Here is a 9,702-nt window from a genome sequence, read left to right on the forward strand (position 1 = left end):
TGCTGGGACCGCAGCTGTTTACAATGTACATTAATGATATAGACAAAGGCATTAAAAGTAATATTAACAAATTTGCTGATGACACAAAGCTGGGTGGCAGTGTGAAATGTGAGGAGGATGTTATGACAATACAGGGTGATTTGGACAGTCTAACTGAGTGGACGGATGCATGGCAGATGCAGTTTAATGTGGATAAATGTGCGGTTATACACTTTGGTGGCAAGAACAGTATGAGAGACAGGGATGAGTACACTGCAGTAAAGAATTACTGCAGCTTTGAACAAAGACATCTGGTACTGAGCTGAGTGATAAGATAAGGGAGTGAAGACAAAACAGTTAGAAACCAGAATGAACTGGACCCAAACTGCTAAGTTCTGCTTTGCACCATAGACATAGTTAAAGCGCATGCTTAATGAGACAATGCATATTAACTTTCACGCCCATGCTTACGAGACTGCTTAATTAACATAACATGCAATGTATGAAGAGTGTGGGACAAGGGATGACATGGGAAGATTGTGCATCTTGGAGCTCAGATTGGACAGAGCCGAAAGGGAAGGGGTGACTCCCTGACCTGTGTGCGTCTCAGGCAATGGGAGGCACCCGATTCTGCAGACTCGTAATAAAGCGCAAGTAACTTGTTTCCAAGACTTTGCCTCCTGACTTTGTGATTGTGAGCACGTGAATTTATATCTCACAAGCTTGGGGGCTCATCCGGGATCCACACTCCGAGTCGTCCGCTGGTGGGTTCGGAAGAAGAGAAGGCGTGCCCCGCTGAGTTCAGAGGTCCCAGACGTCCTTGCTTGCCGTTGGGCGGCTTGAGCGAGTCGTATCCGGATAGGAGACTCTGAAAACAAGTGGGTTTAGGTTAAGGGCCCTTGGAATGTGAGTCGATCGAGCAATTCTTGTGCACAAGACCCGGGTAAGAAAATTGACTATTAACTACTATCCGGGCGATCGGGGAATCTGTCCGAAGTGGGACAGGGATGGGGGCTAAAAGGTAAGAGCCCCCGGGAACAGAGTAGGGGGCCAAGAGGACGAGGCCCCGGGATTCCGCCCGATAGTCCGTTGGGGTGGATGTTAGAGCACTGGGAGGGTGAATAAACCCAGGGTAAGAGATAAGTGTAGGATGAGTACACTTTGGATATATCCGGCACTGGAGCTCCTCCGCATCAAACGTGCCGAGAAAATTCTGAGGATGAGGAGCAATTCAGACGTCTGTCAGCATGCCTTAATAATAAATTAGGGAATGAAATTGGGCAAATAGAGGGAACGAGGTGGTAGATAAATGCACCAAAGTGAAAGAAGCAATTTTGAAATGCAAATCAGGGGCAAACTGAAAAACTTTAATAACTATGTGGAAAAAAACTGCAGAGGAAATAACGAACTAATCTAAACTGGCGAACTGGGATAATAATGCCTGTTGAAGAGGGATTAGATTATGTGATCATGAGGAAAACTTTAAATTGTGGGAGGTGTTGAAGCAGCGGCATGAGGTTTAGGATTTGAGTAACAGAACAGGAAGGATTGAGAAAGGAATTGCAGAATAAAGAATTAGGAATGAAACGCCAGGCTGAATTACCGTACAGAAATAAAAAGGAGGTACTTCCTGACATATCTGGCTTGCCGATGTTGTTCCAAAGTAATGACATAAATGAGTAAGATAAGGAGGACTGGAGAAGGAAGTAGGCAACTTAAAGTAAAATGTCACATGCAACGCAGATTATGTGAAACAGTAGAACATTCAGATCCCTAAAAAAATTCCACTCTTACCCAAGATCATGAGAGCATTGCATTCATATCTGTAAGAAATTCTGTTTGAAGTTCAATTTGTTAATTTGGTCTTCCCTGCCCAATTTATATTTCTGCAGAAAGATCTAAAATATAAAGTAACGTTTGGCTCAACTACAAATAAGGATGTGATTTAAAATCTTCTGGCAAACCTTATTCTAGACACATTTACAAATTAACAAATCTTTCAGAGATTCTGCCAATACTGAGTTGCAGATCTGATGAATTGGTTTAAACTCCCTGTTAACAGTGCAGAGATTTAGCTGGGTTAGATGTGCCTGAGAATACAGCATCAAGGGGCTTTTTCCTAGCAGAAGTTATTTTAAAATACAGTAACCTGCCTTTGGTTGCCCACATTGGGATACTAGAGGAATACAGTTCCTTCATGTAGTCATTTTCAGATTAAACACCAGTAATGCACTTGTGCTGTTGTCAAGCTCACCACATTTTAGGTACAAGCCATAAGATAAAGAATACAAACCTGCAGCTTGTACAGGCCCTATCTCCTGACGTACTAGGTCTGAAACTAAACAGAGAAACAGGAAACAGAATACGGAACAGACTGCTAGTGGACAAAAGCAGGCAGGTCAAGATTCTTTTAAAACTCACAGGGGAGGCCTGAAAAAAAAAAACCTCCTCAGGTACACCCATCCAGAATCCCCTGTATGTTAAAACCCTTCTCCAGGCAATCCTCCCTAAACAATTGGCTATTATCAAATGCATTGCCCATACTTCTGATGATTCCGTAGTTACTTAGGGTAACACTCGGATTTATCAGGCTACCGCAGATCAAACTTTTATTGTGTGCTCTATGAGCAAGCAGGTAATACATTGCTTGCCTCCTTCGAACGTGACGGGCATGCCAGATATTGTCACTGTTCAGCGTTTACAGGGGGACGCCCCAGCTCTGAAAAACAATTGTGAAAGACGCATGGGTGTTCGTGCTCTGCGTCCGAAGGCCTCTGGGTCACTCCAGTTGGCCAAGTGTGTATACCCGATGCTTTGTTGCCAATGCTTATTGACTGGCCAAGGACTGCAGTGCATAACAGGAAGACATTCTTGCCTGGTGACCTATTGGAGTGCATTCTGCTTGATTTTACTGAATTGTCGCATGTACATTGCTGTAGGAGTTGTCTTGTTATTGTCGATGTACTTAGTAGATGGATTGAGCCTTTCTAGCCACTAATAATAATGACGAAGTGGGAACGTGAAAGATAGCAGGTGGCCCCGCGAAGAGGGGAAAAGGGGCGTGGCGAGAGACATCCGAAGGGAAGCTCACCTGAGGCTAGGGACAATAGATTGGCAGATGAGGTGATATGACAAGCCGCCCAATCTGGGGCTGTGCGGATGATCCCTCTTGTTCCCCTGAGCGAAGAGGCGGTTGGGTTCTCGGTGTCCAATGAAGGATCCCATACATGAGAAAGATTGAAGGCAATGATAGATTTCTCAGAAACTATTTACTGGCAGTCTCTCATTCCCTTGCAGAGTTAAAAGCCTGAGGATTGGAGGCGCAGATTCCTCCTCTCAACTTTTCCATCTACTCGGTCAAGGCGGGAGACTGGGTCCTGGTCAAGTTGTGGAAAGAAGGAAAACCTCAGCCGCAGTGGACAAGTCCATACCTGGTGCTGTCGACCACAGAGACGGCCGCACGGACGAAAGCAAAAGGGTGGACGCACGTGGCTTGGATAAAGGGTCCAGTGGATCTGCCGGAGGATGAGTGGGAAGTACGGCAGGGGGATAATCCATTAATGTTAAAACTGAAGAAGAAGATAAGATGACGGGTGTACGCTGTACTGTAATTATAATATTATCCACTGTTGCCTGGGGAGAAGGGAAGAATCATTTTACCGCTTTACGTCAGAACTATGCCAGGGTAACGGGGTGCACCAACTGCTGGGTGTGTGCTGTGATCCCACATCATGGGGAGTCCGGAATTCCTCTTACCGTTGTACCTCTGACCAAAGAAGAAATAGGTGAGGTGCTGCAGTTTGACTCCACTTTAAATGATACATGGGAGTTGGGCAGGGGTGCATGGAATTCTAGTTATGGGAATTGGTGGCCGCGTTAGGGAAGGTGGAATGGGAGCAAGGGGAATTATAGTTTCAAGGGATGGTTTCCTCAGCCGGCCCCACGGACCCAAGGTGCAATTGACAGAGTTTCGCCACCTAGGGGACAGGTTAACTCAACGTGTTTCTGTAACTGGAATGATACAGCCCCGTTCCAATTGGGGAATTTGTCTTGTAAACTAAACATTCTAGCCTCAGACACCACCCTACCCCGAGTTTTAAATGGGACGTACTGGCTGTGCGAAAAAAAGGCATATCCATACCTACCCGGGGACGTGCACCGACCTCGTTATGATTATACTAGATGTGGCAATGGTGCTTGCCGAGGATGGGAAAACTCCGTACTTCCTCCATCCGATAGATCCTTGCCTAAAAATCAAAAGGGCTGGAGCGGCTGTTGTTATCTTGCCTATTTAGTTCCCCATATGCAGCTTCTGCAAAGGGCTCCGGAGATACTTCAGGGTGCACGGGAGGGGAGACGTGCTCCCCGGAAAGTAACTAAAGGAGATCGTCTCCTTTGGTCCCTGTTCCCTATGTATGGGACCGCCCAATCAGGGAGGGAGATACAGAAGCTGGTGGCCTCTTTGGAGGAGTTGGCCAACGACACTGCTGATGCGTTAGCCGATACCCAATCCCAAGTGGAGGCAATAACTACTGAGATGATTGCCACACAACTTTACAGAACCGGATGGCTCTGGATTTTATTTTAGCTGAAAGAGGTGGGACCTGTGCCCTAATTGGGGTGGAGTGTTGCACTTACATACCAGACGCCTCTTCAAATATTACAGATATCTCCCAACATGTGCGAGACCGGGTCACCAAAATACAGGAAGCCGGTAACGGGTATAGGAAAGAAAAAGGATGGGAATGGGGAACTGGGGATTGACCGGTTGGGGAAGTTGGCTGGTCAGCTTGGCTATTTACGGATTACTGATACAAATAGGCCTGACAGCAGGGCTCAATGTCCTGAAATACATAGTGAGCCGATCGATGACTTCCCTTGACGGGGGTACCCGGGTTCACCGCCAGCAGCTCCTGCAATCGAAAGGTGGTACACAGCAGAGAGAGATTCAGAGGATTCGCCGAGGGTTTGAGGGATCCCGGAGTGCAGTTTACTCATAATGTGTAGCAAAAGAAAAAGGGTGGATTGTGAGAGACAGGGCAAGGGAGTGAAGGCCAAGCAGTTAGAAACCAGAATGAACTGGACCCAAACTGCTAAGTTCTGCTTTGCACCGTAGACATAGTTAAAGCGCATGCTTAATGAGACAATGCACATTAACTTTCACGCCCATGCTTACGAGACTGCTTAATTAACATAACATGCAATGTATGAAGAGTGTGGGACAAGGGACGACATGGGAAGATCGTGCACCTTGGAGCTCAGATTGGACAGAGCCAAAATGGGAGGACATGGATGGATAAAATGATGTATAAAAAGGGGCGACTCCCTGACCTGTTGTGCATCTCAGGCAATGGGAGGCACCCGATTCTGCAGACTCGTAATAAAGCGCAAGTAACTTGTTTCCAAGACTTTGTCTCCTGACTTTGTGATTGTGAGCACGTGAATTTATATCTCACAAACAGGAAGGCAGATTACTATCTAAATGGAGTCAAGTTGGGTAAAGGGGAAGTACAACGAGATCTAGGTGTTCTTGTAAATCAGTCAACGAAAGCAAGCATGCAGGTACAGCAGGCAGTGAAGAAAGCTAATAGCATGCTGGCCTTCATAACAAGAGGAATTGAGTATTGGAGCAAAGAGCTCCTGCAGCTGTACAGGGCCCTGGTGAGACCGCACCTGGAGTATTGTGTGCAGTTTTGGTCTCTAAATTTGAGGAAGGACATTCTTGCTACTGAGGGAGTGCAACGTAGGTTCATGAGGTCAATTCCTGGAATGGCGGGACTATCGTAAGTTGAAAGATTGGAGTGACTGGGCTTGTATACACTTGAGTTTAGAAGGAGAGGGGATCTGATTGAGGTGTATAAGATTATTAAGGGATTGGACACTCTGGAGGCAGGAAGCATGTTTCCATTAATGGCTGAGTCCAGAACCAGAGGACACAGCTTAAAAATAAGGGGTAGGCCATTTAGAACAGAGGTGAGGAGAAACTTCTTCACCCAGAGTGGTGGACATATGGAATCCTCTGCCCCAGAAGGCAGTGGAGGCCAACTCTCTGGATACTTTCAAGAAAGAGATAGATAGAGCTCTTAAAGATAGTGGAATCAAGGGTTATGGGGATAAGGCAGGAACAGGATACTGATTGTGGATGATCAGCCACGATCATAATGAATGGTGGTGCTGGCTTGAAGGACCGAATGGCCTACTCCAGCACCTATTGTCTCTCACCAACAATCTGTCCTAGTCCATTCACATCGATGCTACAGTCAAGAAAGCCTCTACCTCCACAAAAGGCTAAGAAAACTTGACATGTCCATAATGACTGTCAACAATGGTTGTAGATTTACCATAGAAGGCACTCTACCTGCATGCATCACAGCTTGGGATGGCAACTGCTGTACCCAAGACCACAGGAAATTACAAGAGTTGTGAATGCAGGCCAGTCTATCATGCAAACCAGCTTTCGTTCCAGTGACTCTGTCTAGACTTTCCATTGCCTCAGCAAAGCAGCCAACATAACCAAAGACCCCTCCTGTCCCAGTTTTACTCTCTTCCAACCTCTTTCATCAAGCAGAAGATATAAAAGTTTGGAGATATATACAAACAGATTCAAGAACAGTTTCTTCCCCGCTATTATTAGGCTTATGAATAGACCTCTCATATGTTAAAGTTGATCTTTCTCTGCACCTTCTCTGTAGCTATAACATTATATTCTACATTCTGCTCGAATACCCTGAAGTCCTTATGTAAGGTATGATTTGCCTGGATAGTATACAAAACAATACTTTTCACTGTATCATGATACATGCAACAATAATAAATCAATTCAAATCTCAGTTCTCCTTTCACAACCTCATGGTTGCCCTTATTTCAATTTAAAACACTACTCTTAAATTCATCCCTCAAACTGATTGCTGCTACCTCCGGGCTCTTTCACTAGGTCATTTGTTAATCCTATCTCATTGCAAAATACCAGGTTGATTGTATCCTGGTCTCTGGTTGACAGCAGAACATGCTGCTCTACATCAAAAACGGTCCTGAAAACAAACTCACATTACATTTATCAATCTGATCCACCCAATCAATGCAGAAATTAAAATCCCCATAACTACGGTTGTATTTTGTCATAAGTCCTTATTTCTTCCTGTCCATTCAGTAGTTAGCAGGCTATAAACTGGCCACATATCTAACTTCGTAACTTTAACATTTCTTCTTTCTTTCCAAATTGATTCTGTATCTTGATCTTCAAAACTAAGACATCTTTCTACCTCACACTAATGTCATGCGTAATGAATAGAGTTACCCCTTACTTTTTCCTAGTTCTATTTCCTTTATAAAATGTTATATACTCTTGATCATTCATATCAAAGGATTTGTCTTCTGGCAGCATATCTCTGGAATAGTTATCAGATGATTTATATTTATTACCACTTCAGTCAATTCATCCATTTTTTAAATGAATGTTATGTGTATTTAGAGACCGAACCTGTAGTTTATCCTTTTACTATTTCTGTAAACTCTAGCCTAATCTGTTTTCTCTTTCTACACAGTCTTGTCCTGCTGCACTTTGATTGCTAGTTTCCTTATCAGTACTTTGCCTTCTCTATTCAATTTATCAAATCTTTCCACATTTGATCCCTTATTGATTCTGCATTGCCCACTCTTTAGTTTAAGGTCTCTCTCTCTCTCGCCTTAGTTATAGGAGTCAAAGTTGTGGTCTCAGCGTGGTTCAAATGAAGATTATTACAAGGTCCAGTTCTCATTTTCTCCATCACTGGTGCCACTTTGACAGCAATCTTTGAGCTATGCATTTAACTTTCTAATTTCATTACCTTGTGCAAGGAACCATACACTTTTCCTTTTTGGATGTAGATAGGAAGGAGAGTCAGACACTGCCAATATAGTGTCATACCAGGAGAAATTTGGAACTTGAAAACTGAAGTTGTGCACATTTTTTCTGAAGAATCTCCAAAGAAGAGTCACTGGATCTGAAATATTAACTCTGTTTTCTCTCCACAGATGCTGCTAGACCTGCTGAGTTTTTCCAGCAAGTTGTTTTTGTTTCTGATTTCCAGCATCTTCAGTTTTTTTTTTGGTTTGGTGCACATGTTGCTTTTGCAATGGAGCAGTGAGGTTGTCACGTTGAGTCGGTGCAGCACCAGTGTTTTGAGTTCAGAAAAAACTGCCTGAATTCTGAGTGGTTGAGCTGTAGTTTGTTACAGACTGTAACCAGAACTAGCAAGCACAAAGCATACTTCTCCCTTCTTTGTGTATGAGAAAACAAAACAAACAAGAAACTTTAAAAGATAGAACTCTAAAGACAAGACCTAGGTCCACCTTATGAAATTGAAGAATGGCCATTGCTCTACAGTCAACACCTTATCATTATGGCTAAAAATCAATAGAACTGAGAGAGACAACTTAACTCCTCATGATCTGCCATTTTGATCTTTAGAACTTTGTTCTCGTCTAAATTTTTCCATCCATAATATTATGGAGATTGCTAGCACAAGGGGACATAGCTTTAAATTGAGGGGTGATAGATACAGGACAGATGTCAGAGGAAGGTTCTTTACTCAGAGAGTAGTAAGGGCGTGGAATGCCCTGCCTGCAACATTAGTAGATTCGCCAAGTTTATGGGCATTTAAATGGTCATTGGATAAACATATGAATAATAATGGAATACTGTAGGTTAGATGGGCTTCAGTTCGGTTTCACAGGTCAGCGCAACATCGAGGGCTGAAGGCTGCGCTGTAGTGTTCTAAGTGCCTGTCTTTTATCTATCTTATTCGTGAATAAGTGTGCATTTATTTGAGTTGTAACAGGATATAATTTAAGTTATAGAATACCATTGAATCAGCCCAACAAGTCCACACTTCCCCTCCGAACAGTGTCCCACCCAGTCCCATTCCCCTGCATTTACCTCATGTCTAATCCACCTAATTTAAACACCCCTGAACACTATGGGTAATTTAGCATGGCCAATTCACCTATCCTGCAAATCTTTGTGGACTGTAAGAGGAACACCCGGATGAAACCCATGCAGACACGGGGAGAATGTGCAAACTCCACACAGTCGCCCGAGAGTGGAACTGAACCTCGCTCCTGGCACTGTGAGGCAGCAGTGCTAACCACTGAGCCACCGTGCTGCCCAATCAAATATTATAGAGAATTAGTAATCCTTATAGCCATTTGTACAAGAATCAGTTCGTTCATAATAAATAGATTTATTTTCCATTAATACAAACCTGGGAGTGAAATCCGTTTTTCTTGACTAGTGGTTAGTCAGGCAAATTGATCATTTTGGTGGTTCAATTAGGTACATACACATTTGTGATGGGTTTTGGAATAGGGGTGCAATTATCAGCATACTCTTCTCCGTGAGTTTGTAATGCTTTTGCTCCTGCAACAACTTCCCAATTTGAATTGAATAATTTTTAAATATTTTATCTCCGTGTTTTTCATATTTTGCTAATCAACCTGCTCATATGTTATTACACACCTCTGGAATAGGTGGGTTTTGGACCTGGGCATCCCAATTCAGGGATAGGGATACTATCACTGCACCACAAAATGAATCACAGTACATTTCTCTGCATTAAACCTAACTTACCACCTGTTCGTATACTCCACAAACTTTTCTACATCCTTTTCAAGTTCTATACAATCCTCCACACAGATCACAATATTTCCAAGGTTCATATCATCCATAAAGTTTGAAATTGCACC

This window comes from Stegostoma tigrinum, chromosome 17 (genome assembly GCF_030684315.1).
Source record: "Stegostoma tigrinum isolate sSteTig4 chromosome 17, sSteTig4.hap1, whole genome shotgun sequence".
Classification (NCBI taxonomy): Eukaryota; Metazoa; Chordata; class Chondrichthyes; order Orectolobiformes; family Stegostomatidae; genus Stegostoma; species Stegostoma tigrinum.